Source organism: Poecilia reticulata, chromosome 2 (genome assembly GCF_904066995.2).
Source record: "Poecilia reticulata chromosome 2, P_reticulata-male-v2, whole genome shotgun sequence".
NCBI classification, from domain to species: Eukaryota; Metazoa; Chordata; class Actinopteri; order Cyprinodontiformes; family Poeciliidae; genus Poecilia; species Poecilia reticulata.
Genome location: NC_088831.1, coordinates 32,845,023 through 32,871,599, shown reverse-complemented (window position 1 = coordinate 32,871,599; position 26,577 = coordinate 32,845,023). Strand labels below are relative to the sequence as shown.

The 26,577-nt window shown below is 36.7% G+C and overlaps 1 long non-coding RNA gene across 2 annotated transcripts in view; it reads left to right on the top strand.

Annotated features, from left to right (window-relative positions):
• Positions 1 to 26,208, top strand: part of LOC103461678 (uncharacterized) — a 47,131-nt gene extending 20,923 nt beyond the window's left edge. For both annotated transcript variants that reach the window (XR_014086060.1, XR_014086061.1), the window contains one exon: positions 25,656 to 26,208. This is a non-coding gene — a long non-coding RNA (uncharacterized LOC103461678). The remainder of the gene's footprint in view (positions 1 to 25,655) is intronic.
• Positions 26,209 to 26,577: the final 369 nt, after the last annotated feature.

Below are 26,577 nucleotides of genomic sequence, written 5' to 3'. Positions count from 1 at the left end.
TTATTCTTGACAAAGTCATGTCTGTTCCCATGTTTAAAAATACAAGTTGTGTGACAGTGCTTCAGAGTTGGTGAAAATAATGAAATGAAAAATTATCTCTTGACCCATCAGGCAATGCTTGGTAAAGAAGGTACATTTATTCAGTTCTACAGCAATGGATTTGTTTCAAGTTGGTAAGCTTTTTGAGTCAGCAATGATTTTTTAAGTACGCCTTTTATAATAACATAAGCTTTACCAGTTAAATCGATGTGGATACCAATAAAAAGGGACACAAGAGACACAGAGTGTTAGATCTGCAGCAAGGGCAGTCATTTCATCAAGCTGCTGTTGAACTGCCTTTGGGAACTTCAAAAGCACAAAGAGGTTATTGAACTGCAAAAACTGTTTAAGAGAAAAACAAAACATTTTGACGGACAGCTAAAATGATTCACAGTGAACCTAAGAAGGAAATTACTGAATACATTGCTTCTTAGTAAAAATCTATTACAATTCCTGCTGCAGTTACAATTATCTTAAAACATTCCCATTCTTACAAATAATTTGATTGTGAAACTTAGTTTTTTTAGCCACTGTCACACTGGTGGCATTGCTGCCACATGGCCATGTATGTTGGCAAATCTAAAACCAGGTTTTGACTGTATAAGTTAAAAGGACAGTGTTAATTGTTTTTCAAGGCAGTGATATCTTATAGCATAATCGGGTCACAAAAAATACAGAAAAACTTCTAATACATTTATCCTACTATAACATTTTCAAAGTAAATAGTGAATAAACTTAAAAAAAACGTTTAAACATAATTTGCTTTATAACTAGCCTTGTAACATTTCACTTCCTTCCCCAATGTTGCTTTTTTTCTGTTCTATTAAATCTATGGTCATTCATGATACAAACCTACTGAATCTAGTCCTGTTCTCACATTTTTGTTTGTTTTGCTAATTTTGGTACATAGAGAGGAGGCTGATTCAACTGCTAAAGCCAATTTTCTGAGCAGACCCAGTGTTAAAAAGTGCTCTGGTTCCCATATACGATCTTACAAATCAAGCACTGGCACAAACACAGAAACCAATCAAACCCAGGCCTCATGAGCCTTAAACAAAGGTGGAAGTACATTTCCTATCCATGTTGGGTGACATCCTCTTGTCCTCCTGTTGGCGCTGCTCCTGCATTTGACTGATCAGACAGCCAATACATGGTCCAGGTTTATTAGCAAGACCTTACAAAGCCCAAAGCTCTGTGCAGTAGTGTAATTCTCAAAATGTGACACGTTAACTGTGTTGACTGATCCACACAACAGCTGGTTCATAGGGGACCTCTCACACTTGAGCGCAGCAGCGTGTAAGGAAACAGCAGTGTCTTCAGCTCTATGTGGTTCTTACCAGAAAAAGTCTTGACACGCTGTTCATAGCTGGCTTGTTCAGTCACTTATACAAGGCAGTTTTCAGGTTCTAAATTGAACAAGAAGCATCTTGTCTGAAGTGTCTTCAATGCACTTACAGAATATAGAATAAATCACATATATAATCTTATCCTTCTTTTATTGCAGTAGTATGGTTTTACACACAAGGAAATTGAAAAAAAAAAAGCCTTTAACTTAAGTACATTTATTCAGTATGGGGAAAAAGAAATTCCACATTATGAATTAAAATTATTCAAATAAATGCATATGAAGCCATTTTTTTAAGTCAAACATCTTAAGTTGACAGAGAAGTAAAAGAAAAAGAAAAGAAAAGACTGACATCAATCTGAAAATTGACACAAGAAAAACTAAGGAAGCAATAAAGCAACTGGAACAGCAGTGCTCAGGCATCCAGGAAGACGGACTAGAGAAAACATGAGATTCTGGCAAATAATTAAAGTTACCAACAGGTCTCTAACTACAGGGAGGGCGACACAAGAACCAGTTGTTACATATCCTGGGCACATACAGCAAAGGAACCTGAGCACAGGAAAGAAGGAAGGCAAATAATAAACACACAAATACACACAGAGGTTATTATCACTACACAAAAGCAAGTTAATTAACCAAAATGTAAAGATTAACTTCAACCTGCATCCAAGCCAAGAGCAGAAGAAACTCGACACAAAGAAGTTAAAGGTATGGAACATCCTTGATGACAATAATAGAGAACTCAAAATAATCCATTATAAATTTGGAACCAAAAAGACCATGTACCATTGACTCGCTAGTTTAATAAATATTATTCCCCTAATAATTATTCTCAAAACTGAATTTAGAAAAATGCATAGGTTAAATGTCCCATTAAAGGTGGAAAAAAAAATTTATTACAATGTTTTTAATTTCACTGAAATATTGCTATATTAACCGGTATGTATGTACACTTACGAGGTCCACTGTATTTGATCAAATTTATTTTCAAATCCTTGTGGTTTACATAATATCCATATTTCAGAAACCTAAATTAAGTTAATTATAAAACACTCTTCTGTAATAAGCATGTTTAATATCATCTCTAGATAATGCAGTTCTCAGGTCAGTATAGCAACTTGTAAATATACTGGGACATATTAGAGCCACAGTTGGGTCGCCTTGATCGTTGATCATTTAAAGGATGCTCTCCTGGTCTTCCTCTTTAGAATGCCAAATGATATATGATCACTTCTACACTGCTAGTTAATGTACACTATTAGCTCTGTATTTAAACATGATAATGTAATTGATTTACAAATTGATTTATTGATGTTAATTCAAGTGTTTCATGTATTAATCAAAGTAAAGAAATTAATTCCGTATATTTTATGAGCTGTTGTGTGATCAACTAATGATATGAATTAATCAACTTTAATAAGAATTCAAAGACTATTGTTTGCCCAATTTGTCACTTTGTTGGAGGGGGAAATGAAGAACGGCCTCTTGATTTACAACGTGTAGCTCCGGGGGAGTATTTTAGAAAATTACTTTGCTTTTTGGGGGGTCTTGGATGGTACAGGGAGTTATCAGTTTATTAGTTGAAACAGGACAGGTGTAATTTGTTTAAGTAGAGATGTGTATATATTTTTTTCTTATGTTTCTGTACTATGGGTCCATAAAGAACTCAGCACAGGTTTGTATTTCAAGGTTTCTATGAAATCTTGAGAAGTATGGAATTAGTTTTTTTTTAATTATCAGTTTCTAAATCTAAAAATAAAAACGTGTTGGACAAATATTTTAATTTCCAGTCTCTACTTCTTGTGATTTTATTTCAGTTTATTTGTTTTATTTACTATCTAAATATTATGTTACTTTTAGACAGTTTGCAATATCTTTAATTATCTAGCTGCTCTCGGTTAACATTTGTCTTTACCGAATCAAAATTAAGGACAACTTCCCTGTGCTTTTGGGCTCTACATAAGTTTCCTGTTTTTAACTGGATTTGTTTCCCAAACTGGATCTAGTTAGGATAAATGTCCTTATCTAATCTTCAATATTCCAATCAAGATCATACAAGTCTCGAGTATTGCCCATTTTGAAACAGGTTTGAGCAAAGTTAATCCAGATGCCAAAGCAACTGTTTGCAGAAGATAAAGTTTATTAGATAGATATTTTGTATTTAAAGAGCAAAACGTTATAACTATTAATGTAACATTCTAGAAATATGGGTCTGGAAAAGCATGGAATATTAAAATGGACAATTTGTTAGAAATGTTTAATTTGGACTGATTTGCAGAAAAGGAAATTAATCGAGAAAGTATGGAGGTACTTTGTCATAAAGTAATGGAATGGTTAAAGGGCAAATCTAATCATATTCCAGAATTGCAAATTCTTAACGTCTTAAATATGTGAAAAAATAAATAAAAATGGCAATTGTGCCCATATTAGTGAGCACAATTGGGACTACGGTGATTATGTAAAATTTTATTAAAATGGTGTTGAATGATTCCCAGTGGGAGTGTCTAAATACCTTCCCTGCACACCTTTCCTACTCAGTCCCTTCAAGCTAGCGGCAGCAGGAATTATCAAACACTTGGTGGAACTGCATGTCTACTGAGGATATTATACAAACTACTTCAGAATGAGTAGGAACTTCTTAGAGAGAAAGAGGCCAATTTCAAGGTGTCAGATTGAAAAGTCAAATTTCTTATGATCACTTGTCTTTTGACAAGTAACAGACAAAGCTGCTGTCTGTTACTTTTAGACATCTTTGTTCACTTCATCCTCTTAACACTGGACAAATTACCATAAACAATGTTTAAGTTTAACAATAATACTTTGCTATCTGTACTTTAGTTTTTAGTGTATATTGTGTTCTGCTTTAATGTGTCAAGTTCTGTGTTCTTGGTTGCATTCGAGGTTGATTTATTCATTTAGATTTTTTGAAAGATATTTTAACTATCCTGATAAAGAAGCCTGAAAACGATTAATTTTTAACAGTTTTAAAAAATTAAATATACCCTTTAAGTCATTCTTTAGAGAGGTTGGGGAGGTGGCGGGAAAGCACGACAAAACCTGCTTTGGGTTGCTCTCTTTCTTTGCTCTTTCCTTACACTAAACTAAAACTTTAAAATGCAATAAAACAGTTTTCTTCCTCTCCTTCAAGTGAATTGTTTGCACCCCAGAGAGCCACTTAAGTAGTTCATTAGTGGCTATGTCATGTCTTTAAAGTATTGATCTGTCCAGTCAATGGAAAAAATAACAACCCCTTTATAAGCTTCTTGTCCACAGCGATGGGCGACATAAATTATTTAAAAAGGCCAGATTCACTGCGACCATGGAACCATCAATCATAAGGTATGGCAGTGACAAAAAAGCTTCATACGTTCCTCCTATCTTCCCCCAGAACAATTCTATCAGCCAGGTGACTGTGAGGAGCCCGAATGACCCGGTGTCACTCGCATTGTTGCCTCAGCCTTTGAACGACCCAGCTCTCCACCCTGCCCTGGAATGGGATGGCTAAATAGATTCTCTGTGTTTACCGCTGGGCTCCCTCCCAGAGCACACTTCAATTTGTCTAACAATAAGAGGTGGACAGAGGAGTTGGAGATTCCCAAACAATGGATGAATATTTTATCAAGTTGTTGAATTGAGTTGCAAGTGGCAGAATATTTATTCATGAATGTCCGTTCGGGGTTATTCCACAGAAAAGGGAACAACGCAACAACTGCAGAGTTATTCCTGTCGCAATCTCTCCATCTTGTGTTGGCTTAAGAAAACAATTAATGAATCATGGTATTTACTGTGAAAATTTATTGCTTACTGTAGATAAGGCTGAAAGGTATCTTTACATGAATCGCTACAAGGACCAACTATTTTGAGATGAATTGTTTTCGTAAGGACACAATGGTGGGAAGACAAAGTGGGCATGATATTAACACGCTCCTTTTTTATTGCGGTCGTATTGATTAATCAATAACTCCGTTGTGGTGGAGTTTTTTATTCTCTGCCTTGTGGCTGTTTTTTGTGTTGTGTGGCCAAACTACATTCTCTCATAGATGAGTTTTTTGACACTAGAAGCAGTGCTGTGAAAGTTTATCCTTAAACAAAAAAACTTGTACATTCGGTTCAGAGAAGAATTATTCTGGCAATTCTCGATTTAAAAATCTGTTTTAAAATCACAGCTTCTAAGGTGAAGTAGATCATGTTGATTTATACATTTTTATGAGAGCTTTTTATTAACTATGGTGTGATAATTGGCATAAATGGTAAGATCATTGTGGAAATATGCAGCTGATTTATAGTGCATGGTGAGGATGCATGTTGCAGAGAATAATGCACAGCTAAATAAAGTTTATTGGAAACAAAACAGCTCATTTTAAAATATCCTGATATGTTGTAGCACATATCGAATAGAATATACTTTATTGATCCCCAAGAGGAAATTACTTATTTGTTGAAAAGCTGTAAAGTAAATACAAATATATGCGATAGAAAATATAGCATATATTTGTACTGTTTAATGCATGTTTAATGCTACATGCATTAAACAGTACAGTTTCTTTTGTCTAATGGAGATAAAACCTTCATGATCCACCAAACTCCTCTGAAGGTGTCACAAGACAATTCAATTCAAGAAACGCATCAAGCATTATGAGCAAAGGCATGAAAAGGCAACTAAGCAAATATAACACACAGGAAGGCATTTAATGTGAAAGTCTTGTCTTTTGAATTTAGATTTCAAAATGCAACTTTGATTAATAATTGATTATACAAAGCTACATGAAAGGCAGGAAGGGGCACCATTCTCTTGAACGGCCACCCAGTCAAACGACACTTTGTTGTTTTCAAATGCTCCCCTGCATCTTGGTTTCTGTGGTCAGTCCTCCAACCAACCCGGTGCAGCACAGCAAAGCCAGCAGCACGATAATGCTGCCCTGATGTAACCAGACATGCAGGGATATGAATGACTACATCTAAGGGGTAATTGCTGCTGAGCGGGAGCCTCCTACCTCGTTCCATTTAGTCTATTAGCAATTTATGGCTGGTCTCGCTCAGCTCCACACAGGAGGGGTTTGATCTAAATTCTCATGAGCTTTTAGGTGAGGCTGGGACCCAGTGGAGAGCCTTAGGGGGAAGAGATGAGTTTTACTTACCACAGTTTTAATTCTCTTTGACTTATCATTAATTTGTTGTCACAGAAGAAAGGTGAGCATCACATAGATCTAATTAAAGTTAATAGGATTATGACTATTCCGTAAGGCTCAGAAGTCCTGTTTTGTTTTTTAAGGAAGAAAAGAGGTAATCTTTTCTAATGCCTCATCACATCAATTTGGGTGAGTGTACAACTTGAAATACTTAATTTACACAAAGGTATTAGATACTCTTTTAGAATATGACATGATTGAAAAAAAGAGGTTTTGCAGAGAAGGAAATTGAGCATTCATTCATTTATCCATTCGGGATCACAGCAGGCTTAGAGCCTATTGTAGCAGTTGAGAAGCAGGGTACACCCTGCAGAGGCTAACTTTATGGACTGTGACTTTAAAAGAAACATTCTGGATGTACATGTGCAATTTAGATCAACCCTGTTTGTAGAATAACACTTTCCAGAGAGTTTGGGTGCCTGGATATTTTGAAACAGTCTTAATGCTTCAATGCCTCATTTTGCAGGTTCGTAGCAGGGGTTCAAGCCCAAGGCGAGGGTGTTGGTACTATCAGCGGTCCCACTGGCTAATGCCCAGTGTCAGCTCCCCACTGCTAGGGATGCAGATCTGGATGTACTGGGGCGGGGGTTCTGACTGGCCCAACAACAACATGTAGCAAGAAGAGCTGGCCTAACGCTGTCTGATGGCATCCTGCCGCTCAGGACTGGTGGCCACCAAACCAAGATGTGGTGTTTGGGTTACTTACTCTAGAATATAGATTGGAGTCAGCAGTTGTAGAAATTGTTTGTATGAGCGTTATACAGCAATGACTGTCTCTCCGAAGTACTCACTGTTTCACACGTTCTAAATTTTGTCATGTTAAAACCACAATCCCTAACGTCCTATTAGGCATTTGCGACATAGATACACAAAGTAATGAATTGTTGTAAAAGGGAAATGATACAATACTCTCTACATTTAAAAAAATAAATAAAATAGAAATCGGATATACATTTTTGAGTCCCCTTGAGTCAATATTTTGAATTGCAACAGCAATCGCTTTACATATATGTACTCCCCACCTCTGCATACTTAGAATCAATTTTTATCATTATTCTTTGCAGAATAGTTAAATATATGGATGCTGAAAGACCCGTTAGTTTTAATTGGAAACGCTAACATAAAATGTCAGCCCAACCATCATAACTTGTATCATTTTGGACAGTCAATAGCATTTGTGCAAAGTACTTCTTATGCTCAAGTTGATAAGTATTTCTTTTTCCAACTTCAATTATATAGTCTGAAAGAGAAAATGAAGCAGGGAAAAAAGAATTGTACAATAATCAAGGAATATAATTACAGCATAAACATACTGTACACTTGCTAAACAAACTGCATAAATGTTATGCCCCGTCCCTGTCTCTCTGCTACGCTACAGCTCCCACCCCAGCAGACCTTGTAGTGAATGCATGGTCACTGATAATTGTAGACAGTTTTCCTGTTATGGTCAATTATTTCTTTGTCATTAACACAAATAAGACAGATTATCATCACTATGATATACTCTCATGACATAATCACATTTTACAAAAATATATATGTAAAAAACCTTTTTTATATAAAAGTTACCTACTGCAGCTTTAAAGCCTACAAATACAAATGAGCCTACAAGTACACTTTCATAGCTAACAATTTGTGCACACAGAGTAGGATTATGTTTGCTGACACCTCTACTCCTTGGCGAGCGATGCACAAGCAACAAGCACTCTAATTTTTCTCTCATAAATTCATCTGGTTTATCCATGAAAAACAGGCTGGATAGGATAAAAACTGGTGTGTCTGTTCATAGCATAAATGGTTGCTTGAATACTAAATAATGTTCTAAACTTATTCTAGAAAGGTCAGATGTGAACCATTTTCTTATTGGGAATCTTAGGTTGTAAACAAGTTAGTTTTTTTTTTCACTTTCAGTAGAGCGAAACCAATCAAAGGTGGATGAGAATTTTATTCATCCCCCCTTAAATCCCAACTCAGAAACTATTTCAATTTTTACAAAGTTGGAGTAATTTTCTTTAATAAAGCCAATATAGGGTTCCATGGTGGCAAAGTGACAACACTTTGCCACCATGTGGCCTTACAGCAGAAACGTTCAGTGATTCTGGCTCAAACACCCATATAAATATACCACCTCTATAGGACATAAATGAATATAACTTCATGTAAGATTTGTCTTAAACAAATGTATTTTAAAATGTATATGACTTTAATTTTATATATTTAATATCCCAGAAAACAATCTTACTGCTACCCCCCCTCCCTCACACACACACACATGCACACGCACACACACACACACACACACACACACACACACACACACACGCACACACACACGCACACACACACCATGCTGTAACATGCGACTTCTATGAGTGACAGCCCTGATGTTTGCTCTGAAACTCTCTGGCAACTCCCTCCACAGGGGAGTCTGAGCTACCAGCCCACAGGAGAGACTCCCACTGGGACGACTGTGGCCCTGTTCTTCCTCCCCTGGATGACCTCTGACACACCCAGTTTGTGCTTGGCGGCCTTGAAGACGCAGTCGTGGGGATTTCTCCCCAGCCAAGCAGCAGGTTGTAATTGATGTGGCAGAGACGTCAGCACTAATCTTTTGCTCTCTGTCTAGCCTCTCTGTAAGCTCCTCGTCCACTCGATTCCCGAGACCTGCCGCAGCAACCTTGGCCAACTGCTACCTAGTCAATTAGCTCTGCCCCTCTCTGTGCGCTGTTTTGTGTACATGTATCTCTGGTGGACACCCAACATGTTCAGTTATCTACCCAAACACATTCAGGTTGATTTCCTAATGCCACCGCATGACACTATCAGTAAATGGAAAGCTCGGCTGATATCTTTTCCTGCAGTGGGATGACTGATTATATGTGGAATAGGGGACATGTTGATTTTCATATTGGTATGGAGGGTGCTATCTCTTTTTACATGCCTCACAGTGCATATGGATATTCTAATAATACAGTTTCAAATTTGGTAATACACCTGGTGAAAGCATTACTAATTTGGTTAAAGTGAAGTGAATACAGCCCAGTGAGAAGCATATCACAAGTACAGCTCAGTCAACATTGTTGTCAACTCTGCTTTAGAGGGCAAAACATGTCATAAAAAGAGGGAGCACTAGTGACTGTCAGAGGAACAGTGGAAATCAGATGTTCACATACACTGCATGAAAGATGCATAAAATGTTTGTCACTGTCTGAGATAAATGCAAAATAAAAATGTTAATCTTTTAGGGCAGTTAGGAATAGCCAAATTATTTATTTTCACCAAACTTTCAATTGTTCAACTTCCGAAGGTGACATATATTACCCTGTTATTTTGGTGTTAAATTGTCTGCTCTGCTCAAACATCTTGTATATGACAATCAGGTTTGACAGTGAATAAAAAACATTGACCAGTGTCCTTAAGTCACTTTGTAACGAATTTGGTTGTATGCTCATTGTCCTAAGATTTTATTTCCTGGCTGTCTTACGATGTCGCTTCCACATTTCCATGCAACTGACTTTTCTTGATATCGGCACTCTTCCCCCATTCACAAAAAAAAACATTCACACATCTTTACACTTCCACTCCCGCACTTTACATTTGGAATTATGTTCACTCTTAAACTTCCCTCATTTTTTAGTGCTTTTTTAGTACATGACTTACTTCTTTCGGAGTGACAATTCACCCCAGATAGAATCTTGAAAAAAGTATTTTGCTTTTGTTCTCTGCCGAACAGAACCTCGTTCCTGAATGGTATGAGGGATAGACATCCCTATGATGTCATGTTGTTTATACAAATAATTGTTTGAGCAGATAATTATGGCATCTTTAGATGTTTGGAAACAGGTAATTTTTTTATTTAACATTATCTCACACCAGAAAACGGTTTATTTGGGGTCGTACTCCTTAATACTCTGCAGGTTTTCTTGTATTTCACTTAATCTGAGAGCTAACCCCAGAATCGGCCTGAGAAACTTACAAAGCCATGAGACCTTTTTGGTTTTTTCAAGTTGTTTCAAAGTACAGTGTACTAGCATAAGTAAAGTTCTGACATTGAAGAAAGCAATAAAACATTATCTGAAAGGTTATCTTGCTTGTCATTCTGGCATTTATCAAATATAAGTATTTGAGGCAATTCTAACTAATTGAAAAAATGAGACATCTAGTGTAATTTAATGTTAGGAGCAAAACAAGTTGTGCCTTTTTTTTGACTAAATTTGTAAATGTTTCAAGGGTATGAGCTATGATTTATAGTTCAAAGTCTGATAACAAATTTACTTGTTCACTTCATACATCTAGGCACAAAAATTGGGTACATTTTCAAAGAGTAGTGCTGAGGTTTGGATGTTTTATTAATTTTTTTCAGAAACAAGGCAACCCTATAAGTGAGTTGACTTATTTAGAAAAATATTGGGTATTTTATTTAGAATAATTGTTGCAATTGTGTTTAATATACTAAATATTGTATCAGTTCAGTCACTTTAATCATGTTGTCTCCATCCCTGTAACTTTGTCACTTTGCTGTTTTAAGTCTAATGTACATAAAAACCCATTTTTTCCTGTGAAAGCGGAATATTTTCTGAATTTTCCAAAGCACAGCCGTATGTAAGGTTTATGTCACAGGTCAAAAAGCAGACATGGTCTTCCCACATGATCCTAAAGTAATATCATCTTACTGTATTCATTATTTATATGATTACTATGACTAAATACACCATAAGAGTTTTGATTATTTGGAGGAGGAAGGTCAAGTCCGTAAGAATAAAATGGAAAAGCAATAATTTCCCAAACGCGGCTTCGATCAGTATGCATGTAAATGTATCAAAGATGGAAAGCACACAGAAGGTTAATCTGCTATGACTGTTAAAATTCCCATTATATGGAGGTTGGATGAAAGATGACGACTGAATGAACCATGCTGTTTATCCAAACTCTTCTTTTGTGAGAAAAGCAGCAGGAATTACAGAATCTCCTCTCCATCCTCGCCCCCCAACCCCTCATGTACACATGCAACATCTTAAAGCTGTGATGATCACACATGCATATTTTGCAGATATTCAGATTAGTTCTACTAACTTTATGTATATAGCACCAAATCAGAACAACTATCATCTTAAGCCACTTTACAAACAAAATAAATAAACTAAATAATTATTATCAAATCAGACAGATTTCAAGTCGGGTACATCCATTCCAATTGATCCTATCTATAAAACAATGCAGCATTTATTGTTCAAACTGATGTTTTCTCTTTAAAGAAACCCAGCAGTCACTCACTTGTAGCATTCACTTCTCCTGGACGTTCGTGTAGTGATGGTGAACTGTGGCTTGCATTGAGCCATTGACTTTGATTCAATCCAAGCTTCGATAAAAAAAAAAAAAAATGAGAGGGATAATAAAGTTAAAAGCTGAAAAACGGTAGTAACTGTTATAGAAAATGTAGAGCAGTAGAAAACGTAGCATAGTGAGGAAAGGTGGGCAGTTTGTCCTCCACCAGTCTAAGCTTACTGCAGCTACAAGGATAGCTCAGGATAACCTGAGCCACTGTGACTATACGTTTTATATATAAAAAAAGGTTTTAAGTAGGGCATTAAACCTGCAGTCTGAGAGCAAAATGTTCTTTTAGGAACATATGAAATAATTCAATATCTATGATGGAGCTTGATTATAAGGAGTTTTCTATGTGAAAAGGAAACTTAACACAGAGCCAGTAAAAAATAGCAAACATAGGAAATAGGATCACTCCTTTTAATTTTAATCAGAACTCTTGTGCAGGGCTTTGGATCAGCTGAAAGGTAAAAAAAAAAAAATGCAGTAGTCCAGTCTTTAAATTGCTTATCTCTGGACTATTTTTTTCAGCATCTGAACAGACCATTTCTAATTTTGGCAAAATTGTGGAAGTGAAAGCAGGAGATCCTAGAAACCTGGGGTTTAAAATGCATGTCCTGATCAAAGATTGTTTTAACTTTATTCCTCAAGGTCAATTTAATGGCATACAGATTAAGTGACTAAGTAGATTCTTTTGTCAGACATTGAAAGATGACAAGTTTTGTCTCGAAGAAAATAATAAGAGTTGAAAACTCAGGGTCACGTTTGGAACCTGAACAATGGTTCCAAGTTGAGTTAATATTAGCTAGGAAAAGTTTTAAAAAATGTGTAAAAAAGTTGAATTTGCTGTATGCAGAATATAGGAATGTTTGTTACAGTTCTACCCTTGAGCAAACACTTTGAGAAAGACCAGCAAATTCTTCTCATATTAACTGTCTTAATGATGTCACATTTAACGTGCAAACATACCATGCATCAAAACAGATGTAACTGAAAAATAGAAGATAGTGAACCACTGAGTACTACTGCTAACCACAGATTTACTTTAGAAAATAGATATATTTTGTTTTAAATTTTAGGAAAAGAACAAATTAATTTTATTTTGCTGTACAAGTTTTTCAAATTTCCCTGTCACTTTAAAAATACAGTTATATAAAAAGTTTTTATACTGAGCACAGCTTTGCAAAGTTCAAAACTGAATATGTTATTATCTGAATTATTTCATTACTATCCAATAATTTGTTTATTAATGACATTTCTCTGAGCTGTAATTTAACTAACTTTCAATTGAAAGCTGGCAACAGGGCAGAAACACAACTGTTAAGAAACAAAGGAAACCTCGGTTACCTCTCTACAGTTGCTTCCTTGTTGGTGTTTATCAAAGTGTCCACAAGCCAGGAACATCATCAAAAATGTCTGAAAATATAATAGGTTCAAAATGTCAGGGGAAATGGCTCAGTGTTGCAGGAAGCAATGCCATTTCCATAAATGTTTAATTGATTGTAATCCTTTGTTGAGGAGGCATTTGCACAATGCCTGTAGTTCACACAGAGCAGGGAACAGAAATATTGAAGTAAAATAATTGCTTTGATCCATCTGTGGCTTAATTGTCAGAAAATGCCTGATAATAGCCTTTTATTTAGGATGATTATCTGCCATATGTTTAAAGTTCTGGAACAAGAGTTGTAATTAGAAGCTTTGCTGACTAAAGTGAACTATGATGCATCTTCCTTGTATATAATTATAAACTGAGGCAAAACTTTGTACCATCATTTCTACCATGGCCACTTTGTTGACCTTCATTTTTGTTTTTCCTCAGCTATTTATTAGTTCACAAGAATTTTATTAGGTTATATAAAATTCTTGTGTGTATTATGTCTTTGTTTTTACTCATTCCAATTCAAATAACTCTGGTTCAATGAGTCTGTCTTTAGTTGTGTCCCCTTGCTTGATTATTGTTATTAACTCTTTCTCATAGAAAGTGCTCTTGGTTCAATCCTTCAGAGATTAGCTGGGCAACATTATTAATAATGTGTAATAATATATTGCTTCAGTTCATTCCTCAATAAGCTGATCGCTTCGGTGCAATTTTTGGATTGTGTTTGGATTATTTGAGTGTAATTTGATTATACTTGAATAGATTAGATTGGGGAAAAAAACGAAAACTGAAATTTGAGACAGATATTAGATTGGACCAGATTGCCTTATAAAATGCCTTGGTGGTGAATCGGTGCTTAACTAAATTGAATTGTGTGACATAGTCTTAGTTCTCAAGCCCCATGGAATCTAAAAGTCGAGGCTGTCATTCTCTTCCGCAGCCAACGACCGAGCCACCACACAGAGCTACAAATCCCCTCGTAGTCAGGTTCGCAGGCAACCATCTCTGCTTGATCCTCTCTGCTTGCTGCAGCCATGACAAGATTCTCAATTCTCTCCCTTTATTTACACGCCATCGCCCCAGCTCCGCGTCATGTCAGAGTGGTGTGGTCTCGCGGTCATGGCTGACCCCAGGGTAGGAGCTGTCTCCACTGATCCAAGCTTACTCTGCTGGGGACCGGACCATGGTCATGTAATACTCAATGTAACAGCAGCGGCAAATCATGCCACCAAACAAATGTTCACACAGAAAATGAGAAATATCCTTTTTTGGCAAAGAAAATATGAAATTCGTTGTTTTTTTTGTCACCCTTTGGCTCTCTGAATATTTAGCACTTTCATTTTCTTATCCTTTTATTTAGTGCCAAGATCATTCCCATCAAGCAAATGAAGATGCATTTTACTTCTGTATAACGATTGCTTGGATGTTGACTACTTTTGTCACAGCAGACGGCAGATGAACATCCTGTACCCTCAAGCGAAGGTATTACTAAACCAAAAAGCTGCTGGAGGTGTCATGTAAATACCTAACCACAGCTAAAGTAATAGGCTATAAAGTGATCTTTAAGTGGAGTTTTAAGCACCCCCATAATGGCTTTGGCTGCCTTTTAGCAGACCATGTGACTCCCCCAGAGTAGTGATTATGAGTCACGGATGAAGAGGTCTTGTGTGTAGGTCAGCCTGTAAGCCTCACTTTCACCTGCCAATCTTTACTTTCCTCCGATACTCTAAGAGCAGTGTTCTTTATACTGTTAACTGTCTTACAGCGGGAGGTATCTGGTAAATTATGTCTACAAAACACCAAGACAAAACTTAGGTGTAGCCTCATCAAAATCCTACAGTGCAGAAAATCCTCCACAATTGAGAAAGAGCAGGGGAAAAATTAAGCAGTCATCTCATTTAGCATACTCTGGGATAAGCATACAGTCTTGCAAAGGTATTTGCACTACTTTAACTTTTTCTTTGTCACCTTACTACTACAAATTGTAATATTTTATTGGGATAATATTTTATATATCAGCACAATGTGTGTATAGTTAGGTGGAAGGAAAAAGATGTTTGCTTTGCATTCACCCCCTCCCCTGAAAAATCTGCCATTAATTTGTGTTGAACCCTATTTGACTCAAAACTTTGTGGAACCACCTTGTGCTGCAATTTCAACTGCCAGTCTTTCAGAGTTATGTCGAACAATTACTAAGGACGATTAAACCATAACCATGCTTCCCCACCCAGATGGTGTTCAGAATAATGTGCATACGCTGTTGCATTTTGGCCAAAACGTTCAGTTCTTCTCTCACTTTTTCCACATTTTAGCTTTGTCCATTACATTGTTTATTGTAAATTGCAAACTGCATCCCTTGTGACTTTCCTACAGGTATTGCAATCATTCTTGCTACTCCTAAAAGGCCAGACTATTGTCGAGACGTTTTTCCGCCTGAGCTGTGGATCTTTGTAACTCTTTGAGTGTTGGTACAGACATCACAATTTGCATAGACAACTAGGTCTGAAATTGTGCAACATGCATTTTTAGAAGGATGGATTGAAATTTTCAACGCTTGCGATGCTATTTTATAACCTATCCTGCTCTAAACGTCTACAGTGTAATTTGTGACGTCTCCGTTTCTTCATTGGTCTATCTTGTTCACTGATGATCTAGAAATCAATCTCTTAAGCCTTCACAGAACAGTTGTGTTAATATGTAGATTAAATTGGATACAGGGGGAATCTCTGAGTAAAGGCAGCTGAGTTCAAATGAAAGCCACTCTTTAGATTTACAGGTGTAAAAAAAATATTGAAAACTGAACCTAATTTTTCTCCAAAATTAGATGTGCTTTATCTTTTTTCTTTTACATAAAACCTATTCACATTTAGCTGTAACATTAAGTGTTAAATGTCCAAACAGTATGGCTACAGTTGCAAGGCACAGTTAAGTAAAAGAGGTTTAGGGAATACAGTTCTTGGCTTTACCTTGGCCTGTTTTCCTTTTACATTACACGAAGACACTGATGCATGATGGCTTTTGAATTTTGTATTAAGTTGGAGGTCGGGGGGTAGTTTCAGGAAGTGGTCTTAATTTCACAGGGTTAAGGAACAGCAGATTCACAGGGAATACAGATCACTTAGCACAAGCCTGTAGCCGCCTCGAAGTTGGCCAGTTTCCCTCCCATTTGTTAACCACGTCCTCACAGGCACTGAACCGTTGAGACCGCCAAGGTGAACGTGCAGTCCCTGAAGGAGGCTTTGCTGTCATAGATCAGTAAAACAGTGATTCAGCTTCACTCGTGTGTGTTTCTATGTGAGCTCACTTGTGCATGCTGCATTACTTTATTAGCACTCACAGTGTGAGCTTTTGCACATCCGTCCGTGAAACGTGCCCATACTTTTCGAGAAGCAAGGACTGTGTCTAAAGCAAATAACACCAGTACAAAAAAGGAGATTTTTTTCTTTTTTTTTTAAATTTGGACCATAATTTGTGCACAATCTGATAAAATATATCAAAACTTCTTTTTTAAAATGTTAAGTTAAAAAATTTTAATCTCCTCTATTCAAGACTCCATAGACTTCCAAAGTGCAGTACAATAAAATCAAGCTGCTGAATAGCTCGTCCCAGAATCTACCCATTATTTGCCCAAACTAAAAGGAATTGTACATGTGTCAGTGATAATCCAATAATCATGCCTCTACTAAGCTTTTAATTTGATTAGGCGTGTGAAAATGGAGAGCAGAAAGTCTCTTGGAGGATAACATCATAGACAACTTCTCCTAATCGGCGCTTTAGATTTACACATGGATTCCTTTTTAATGTTTAACCAGTCTTTAATCCGGCCCTCTCTGTGATGTCTGCGCTCGGAAGTGTATCTGCGTCTGTCAGAAGATGCGTGATTACTGCGATTGCATTCTGGGCTAGTTTTGATGAAATGCCAACCATTACCAGATGCTTACAAAAACCCAGCAGATTTAGGAAGTGATTTAATAAGTGATTTAATTTTGGTGAACAAAAACATTTTCATTTGTCCTTCAGGAATTGAAGATTGCACAACATTCAGCTGGAATATGCTCTAGTTTCTCTTAGTGTAAACAATTAGAAGCTTTGTTACTAGTGTTTATTTTTAAATTACAAATTAAACTGATCAGTTGTCTTATCTTGAAAGAAAGTTAATTTAGATACTGGACATCCTGTCTGATCAGAGGGGCCATAGATCATTGAAAAGCCCACAACAGTATTTATTGGAAAACAACCAACACATCACAATACAGGCTACATTTTACAGACTTTCCTAGAGCTTACACATCAATCAATAGTTTTGGATTAAGTGTTACTGGTGAGGTATATGAGGTAATATAGCGGGGAGAGATTTTTCATTATTTGGTCAATAAAGTATTTTTCTTATTATTTCCTCTAATACCCAACTCACTCAATGTTTGTTTTTCCAAAGCTTTATTTCCTCTCCATTTTTAATAAGCTGAACAAACCCATTTTCACTTTTTAAGGGTGGTTTCCCTCTCCCACCTCTGAGTAAATGGCGACTCTATTTCCATGAAATTCTCAAATGACATAGATTTTGCTTTTGCATAAAAGCATGAAGAATGGGTCTAATATTGCCAGCATTCATCTGCTAAGTGGACATTTGCATGGGTGCAACGAGGAAAAAGGGGAGTAGGAGAGACCCGCTAGCCTCCTGGGGTGACAGCGGCACAGGGGGATGACATGTGACAGCTGTGACAGTGCTGAAGGGGGGCGGGCAGGCAACTTGCTGGGCCCCCTGATCCAATTACGCCACACGGCCCCCTGTCAGACCCAGCAGCTTGACTCCAGCCACTCGGAGGACAGTATTGATCTCTTGTCAGGAGGACCAGTTGCCCTCCCTCACAATCCACCGGCGCTGAACTTTCCGACCACTCCACCATCCCACCCCTACTTACACCCGCCTTTGAGGATGGCTGCCAGCCACCGTCTTTAAATGACTGGTAAAATAGGGTTATCTTATTCAGGTAAAAGGGGAAAGAAAAGGGAGGTCAGTGAGGTTGTGTGCCAAATATCCACAGCTTGTGAGAGAGAGAGAGAGAGAGAGAGAGAGAGAGAGAGAGAGAGAGAGAGAGAGAGAGAGTGCATAAAACATTGGGAAGGTGATGGTGGTAATGTGCCTGACCGGCTCTAAGCTTAGAGCTATACTTGTAGTACTCCACTAAAGGTCTGCAAGGATGCTGCCTCCGCTGGCTTGTATGAAAGCGTTTGATTTGAGATGATGAAAAGGCCATTGCAATTAGCTGGCTGGGCTTCATTTTTCCACATCCAGAAAGAAATGCTTGAGACAGTGGCAGCTGCCAATAACTTCAAGTTGGAAAGAACAGACAATTAGGCTGGAAGTCTGTTACCCCTGCTAGTCCCACATCTCCAGACCTTTGCGCTGGCTCTACTCCTTTAGCAACGTCAGGTCAATAGGCAATGATACTGCGTTGGGCGGCGGTTTGAAGCAGAGGTTAATCAAACCCAACCACACCACATCAGCTGCATTTAACTTATTCTCTTTGCAAAGATCCAAAGAGAGAGAGAAGAGCAATGCGACTTACCTTTTTTCCTTTAAAAATGATAAAAGTGATCTTCTTTACAACATTTCAGATTTGTACATTTTTTTGTTCGATTTGCAGCCCCAGCTAAGAAAAATAAAAGATGCATTTGACAAATAGGAAGAGATGGAGCAAATCTGATCCAATATTGGCATTGATCTTGATAACTGACGTTGTTCTTGGATTAGATATTGAACTGATGCAACCAATCTGTTCTCAGTCCAATGTGTCTTTGAAATGACCAATGCTTTGAATCAAATTTTTGGGATTTATAAAATGGTGCCTGATGCTTACCAAGTATCCATTAGCAATGATATTCTGTACCACTAGATTACGTGGTTGTCTATATTTTACATTTGAAAATGTTGCATTGTTTTTTGTAGCGTTTTGGCAGTTATCTAAAATTTATACTTCGGTCGTCTCAAGACACTGGGTTAAAGAAGGAACATTATTTTTAGGAGGGGGAAAAATAGCTTGTTTATGGACATGAAATGGCAGCGTGTGGGTGCAAAGTAGTTATCTTGTATAAGCAGCCACAATGAAGCAGCAAAAAACGCTGTCAACATTTTCTTCAAGGAAAGTTCAGCTTGGTCCACATAACCATCTTCCAAAACTGTTTCAGGTTCACCACTGTTTGTTTAAAAAGTTCAGCTGCACTTCTCTACTCTTTAGATTCAATTTTGGGATTTTTTTTTTTTTTTTTGTCACACCACTCTCCTAAAAGTCAGTACCTTTTCATTTTTATATTTTGCTGTCCATCTCAAATAAAAGTCAGCCACTTCTTTAAAGATTACAGTCCACATTTGTGAGTCATGGTGAAAAAGAAAGTATAAAACTTCAAGTTTGAGTATTTTACATGTTCTGGGTTTGGGATTTTTACAAAATTCATTATTTTTTATAATAAAGAACAACACAGTAGAATATCTACTGTATGGTGTCATGCACTTGAGGTTGAACTAATTTTACAAACTACTAAAAATCTAGTGTAATTGTACTTTCTTGCAGCCTTTTTTCTTTTACAAACAGTAATTATTTACCCCTTCCAAAGGGGATATGTGGCAAGGAAGATGTTTCAGTGAAAAGAAAAAATAATAGGCAATGGAAAAGGCTTAAAGAAGGGACAGTTTATGCAAGGCATCAAGATACAGGTTCTTCAGATCACTTTTACAAAGTTGGATGCAGTTAGTAGCCTTAGGTCCTTTTATCTATTCCTTGCATCTCTGTCTTATTCTTGCTATAGGCAATACCGAGGTGATGAAGTCCGAGAGGAGGAAAGTCTAATTAAAGGTAGCCAAGTCCCTCCTTGATACAGCTTGCATTTGGTAACTGCAAAGATTTATGCATTTCTTTCAATTGTAAGCTTTTCCCCTGGAATTTGTTTTAAGTTACCCATAAATTTCTCTTGGATCTAACCTTGGAGCAGATCTACTTCTGGAAATGATGTTTCTGTCTCGTGCTGAGGAGTTGAGCGTGATTGATGCTTGGTTTTCTGTCAAAAGGAACTTACTGATGTCCCCTGAATGCCTCATGCTCAGACACTCCAATGTTTTTATGATCCCTAAATGGCTCACATATTTGTTGTTAATGAGCCTGTTTACAGAAGAGGACAGCCATGAGGATACACTTAAAGAGGCATGCACATGCATAAATACAAAATACATAAAGGGACCAAGAGAGCAAGAACATTATTAATATAACATAATTTAATCGGACACTTGCTTTGGGCTTAACACTGGGAACCAGTATAAATGGTAAAATTGTAAGATTATCTTCTGACAACTGTTTACATATCATAACAAACCAGTCATAATAATGAGGTTGTTGAATAGAAAACACAAGACTGAACTGTTGAAACAAAGTAAAAAGTTGAAAGCGACAGATATCTACTTCAACGAACATTTGAACATTTGGTTTATCATACAAAACATACATATTTGCAAAAATAAGATAACATGTGAGACTGCAGATCATAAATCCAGAGTTGTTCAGCAACCTGTTCAGAGGGAACCCTATCTCTTCTCCAATAACCATTGGCGATTAAACCCTTGACCTCAACTGGATAAGTGTGTAAAAATGATGACTATATGGATGGAAATCAACGGTTAGATTATTTTTAAGGGTTGACTCATTTAATTTCAGGCTTTTCACATCATTTTACAAAGAGCGTCAAAGAATCTCGACAGCACCGTATGACACAAACTGCTGAACAGCTCAAAAAGGTCGTGAATAAAGCTTGCTTAAATAACTCTGAGTACAGTTTTACATTGGATTGCTTGCATTAGCATACATGGTAAAGCATTCTACTGATATATAGAAAAATACATAAATATATAACAAATCAGTGTGATGAACTGTTGTCGTGTGTGCATAGCACCATGAAATTGGGCACAATCTGGAAAGAAGCTCATAGTCACTTTCATGGTACATGCAGTGTGTGTCCAATGTGGAGTGTGGAGATTATCCTGGTCACTCATCCATTCAGTTGTGACACCAAGGAGGATTGGTCAGAGGTTATGTAGGGATAGCCTAATACTATTTATTATTGATGAATGATACAAAAACATGTGAATTCTTCATGTTGTCTGCCTGCCATTTGTCTACATTTTGTATTACTAAACTTTCTTGCAGACCTTAAGATATACCCCAAACACAAAAACCTCAATAAACTAATTTGGTGGTTGTGTCTTAATGAAATTAATAAACCCAAAATATTAACTTGCTTTAGAGACTAGATTACCACCACTAACCAAAGAGACAATCATTGGTCTGCAGAAGTATCGCTTTAGATGGCTTTTCAATTTCAACATCCAATTCACATGTGTCCCTCCAATGAAGTACTTGGAGAGAGTAAAAACAATCTGTGCACACACCAGTGAGCTGAAATATGCTGTTGTGCTACTGCTGCAGTGATGTTCAATAAGATTGTTCCTTTTTTTTTTTAAGCAAAGTATTCATTCATGTAATTAAGCCGGAGGAAACACACAAGAAAAATAACCAAGATCTATTTTAGAAACACCAAATCAAGCTGCTGCACTGTTCTGTTTAATATGTTTGATTGAAAAGAGAATAATCTAAACAACTTCTGTGTGCTGTAATAAAAATTGAGCTTATGCTGCTAGAGGAACATGCTAAAATAACTGACTGACTTAATCACACAATTTATATTTCCACTTCAAATGTAGTAGTCTGAATTATTTGTTCAATCTTTGAATCTACATTATTTCTTTGTTAAAGACCCATGCATTTTACATTTTACATAGCTTGAACGTCAGAGTGATTGCAGTTCCTGTTTTCATCAGAAGGGACTACTCCTTCTTTGTTTTGTTGCTCGTCCAGTTCACCAAATAAACACATTTACACAATATTTGCACAATATTTAAATTGGCTGGTGATTAACTAAAGAGCTTGTTAATTTTCACATCTGAAGGAAAATACTTAATCAATATCCCTTCAACATGAGAAAAGTAAATTAGTTTAATTAGTTTCTAGATAGTTAAATATGAGGAATATGCATTCAAGTCTGCCCTGGCAAAAAAAAGTAAAACAGGAGAAATCACGCTACCTTTTTATAAAATATATATTGACTTCACTACGTTAAAGTCCATGCTATTTGTCTATGTAATTGCACTTTAAGAGAAAATTCTACTTTATTATATGTAATCCTACCAGATTCAACAATATTAGACAGAGAATCATTCCTGTCAGGGGAAAGAACGAGGACATTTCACTTTGGAGCAAACTGGGACATTGTTTCTGTTTTGGAAAGTGCAATTATGAGTGTTTTCAGACATCCAGTGACATGTCATTTGTAAACCAACTAGCACTTCCAAGAGCAACGATATTTGTCACACCTACTGTAATGCACCATCGAGTTGCTGAAGCACTGGGTCTTCCCAAAGGGGCCCAGGAGGGAAATCAAGGAATCTGTCGAATTAATGCATGCAGCGAAGATTCCTCCTGTCATCTCTGCTCTCTTTTACCGCTGCCTTTTAAAAGCCATTTAAAGGCACCAAAATGAACAGTACAGACAAGCTTGACAGTGACTCTTAAAATACCATCTGTCTCCTTTAACACTTAAATAAACTATGATACTGCCTTTTACACGAGCTTAATTTTAATTAATGAATTGATTTATGTTGTCAGTGACAAAGCAACATAGTTTAAGATGTGCCAGAAGCGGTCTATGTATTTCTTCCTACAAGGAAAATCCCTTTAAAGGATCCTTTTTTTTCTAATTGGACAAGTGCTCAAAATTACAAAGCATCGTTAGAGCTTTTGATGTATATTGCAGTGAAAATGATTTTTCAAGCTGTTAGGATCAATTTGACAACGGGACATCTCGAATAACCATGTTCACTCCAGGGTGGCTTCATGGTTGCATTCCTTGGAAGTAGTGACAGAGATTTCAAAGTTGGGCTCATCTTACTCCGGGTGTAGAAAAAGAACAAAAGTTTCGCGTTGATAAGCTTGTGTTTCTGAGTGTCACTGCAGATAAGGAACTGTAATGTTCCACCACAGCAGGGGGGGGGATCCAGATTAACAAGCTTAAAGCTGCTTCTCGTTATCTACCTCAAATTTATATCTTTACCTCCCACCAAACAGGGATATAATTGAGCCATTTCTTGTACTAAATATATTTGCTGTTAAATTAGAGCTCACTGCATTCCCAAAGATAATACAACATAAAAAAAAGTGAGCTTAAGAAATAGTTTTTAGTCGTTTATCCTAGATAAAGATGGAAACGTACATTTACTCCGTCTCCTCTGCTTGCTGTAAACTACCTGACAATTGTTCATTAATGATTCCCAGTAAATTCCTTAAAATGGTAATTTGTCATCCTGTCACTTCATTTGTGACCTAAAATTCCTCACTAGGGGCATCATCAAATAAATTAATCACTACCCAGGATCCATTTCTCCCTCGTGCGTGCTGTTCTACCCGGCTCTCTTGTGTTTCTCTTCATTTACATATATTTAATGGCCCAGTTGTGGTTGGTTGTGCCACGCGACTTGCGTGTCAGGTGAAATATTCCAACTGCCACAGTCTTTAACAGTGCGAGCCACGTCTTGTTCATTTTCTCAGTGAATTCCCCGAAACACAGGAGAATAAAGGGAATTAAAGTCATTTTGTGGAACTGTAAAACCAAAAGTGCACAATTTGCAGGTTTCTGGATGGGAGATTACGCTAATAGGACGGCACACTTTTATGAAATACATAAAATGATGTTTTTCGTCATTCTTTTTTCTGCCTTCTGGTATTGCATTTTATTTTGTTTGCAAAAGAATGCATTAAAGCCACTTTAAGAAAGATGTTAAATTTAAACACAGGAGTTGTCAACACAATTTGGCTTTATTTAATTGTATCTCATTACAGCACATGTGTACAGTACATTACCCACCAGATAGATTGCTTGTTGTGATCCTCAGGGGAATTGTGCTATTAAGTGTGAAGCTCAAGGCTTGCAAAGGCATGAACTCAAAGCATGGAGATTTTACACACAAAGAAGTGAAGGACAGTTTATTGTTGTTTTATTTATTTTTTCATCCAATTAACTCTTATATCAAAATAAATTAATCACAACCTGAAGTTTATTTGGCTTTTAAAGGGGATAAGCAATTTTAAATTTCCATTTTTAAAGCAAAAAGAGTTTTTTTGATTCATGTGGAGTAAGACAGGAAGATGCTATATGAATGTCGATGTAGCATCTCTAGCATCTATCCTGCTTGAAGCATGTCAGTCCCTAAGGCTGAGGACATAAAATAGATTGCTTTCTCACCAAAATTATTATAAATAGATCTACGACTGCCTTTTGGTGACAGAATAAGGATATTTGGAGCACTTTTTCTGCACAGATTGTCCAAGCAGGACATGTGGCTGTGCTCCCTGGAAGTAAACACAGATAAGGTGGAAATATTTATCCTCACCCATCAAAAACAGTCAGGTTTATAATGCTGGTCAGAAGAGGAGCAAAAATTACCTTTAACCAGAATGTTTCCAGATTTTTTGTGTTTAGAGTAATGGATCGTTATTATTGTGGTGGATTGTAAGCAGACTATCCTCACCACAGTCTACTTTTAAATCTCTCCATAGTGTTCTAGTTTGCTGAATCTCCTACCTGATATTTTCAGTGAGCTTTCTTCCCCCTTACAGGATTAATGTCCAACTCTTCACTTAATGGATTCCCTTTCCAACTGGATACTTTGTTATAGCTAAGTTTGTTTTGGATCATCAAAAATCGTTATTCCTAATATAATCATTGCTCTTTGGAAACCTTGGCTTCATTTTTAGGTGGTTTCTTATCTTTTTCATTGTTTTTTTTTTTTTTTTTTTTTTACATATTATTTAAGTTTGGACATGGGAATGTGGTTTAAGCTTAAGTACAACTTAAAAGGAAGAGTTATAAAAATGAGGCATGGCCTTTAAAGTTCATTTGAAGCATATTTTCCCACATACATTGTTTGTAATACTACTGCCCATCAAAGCATTACATTAGCATTTAGATCAGAAGTCAATGTATAATATTATGTTTCCATTCTATCAGGACAACGACATTTAGTTCTTAGCTGGTTATTGTTTATTTCAACATGAAGAAGTGTTAAAAGATGGTCTAAGCAGCCTAATTACACAACTTTCAGTGTAAAAGCTGTTTAGTGGGTTTTTTTTCTCCCCCTTTTACATTTTGACTCAAATGCAGTTAAATAATCTTTCAGTTCGTGTGTCTTTTTTTTTCTTTTGACAGTTAAAGAAAACAGCCCAATTATTTTTAGGAGCTCATAGTATGTCATGTTTTGATTTTATATCCTCATTAGGGCTTCCTAACACCAGAGGACATGTGAAAGTGTGAGGAGGACTACCAGAGACAACAACGGCAGCATGAATGTCGCCAGAGGATCCCTTCTCTCACCCAACCACCCTGTTAGAACCTCACAACCTGTTTCAAATGAAATTAGCATAATTAAGAATTAACATGCATTAATTGTTGTGTTTAATGCAAACTGAGGACAAATGTGTCATTTCCTGCGGAAGAACCGCTAAATGCTTTGTCACCTCCCCAGAGGCGTCATAGGTGAAAATATAATAAATGACTAAATAAAATGGAGAACAAGCAACTGTTTTGTCTAGATGCAATGAGGATTGGAGTTATTTACAGTGTAGGTAGTTCAATGCAGGTAATTAATAGACTGGGTGCTACACTTGCTGTCATGCTTGCTTAGAGGCATGCATTTGTTTGCGGTGTCAATTAGAACTGTGAAAAAAACTGATGCTTCCATGCATGTTATTCCAAGACATTATATTAACTAACTACCATTTCTTCCATGTGAGGCATACTGATGAAATAAATATACTGTGTTAAGGCCTTGATTATAATACTAAAAATAATTTCTCAGATTTTTTTTACTTTAAACTGACCCACAGACCTTGAGTTTGACATGTCTTTTAGTTTGAATACCTTTTTTTTTCTTTTTGTCTTTTGCTGCTGCAAATGGTTTTGTGCACTCAGTAATTTTTTTCACATTTAAATTAATGCGTATCTTTTACTCATAGGTACCAACAACTATCAAGTCTCTTTGGATGATTCATAACTGGGCAGTTAAAATCGCGGGTAGGATGTCGTCTAGATCACATCAATGTCATGTTTTTAAGAAACCGAATTTGCAGAACTTTGCTAATTTTATAATGTTTTGTGAAAGTAATTTTTTTTTTTTATGCATTCCTTTTAAAGCTTTTAGG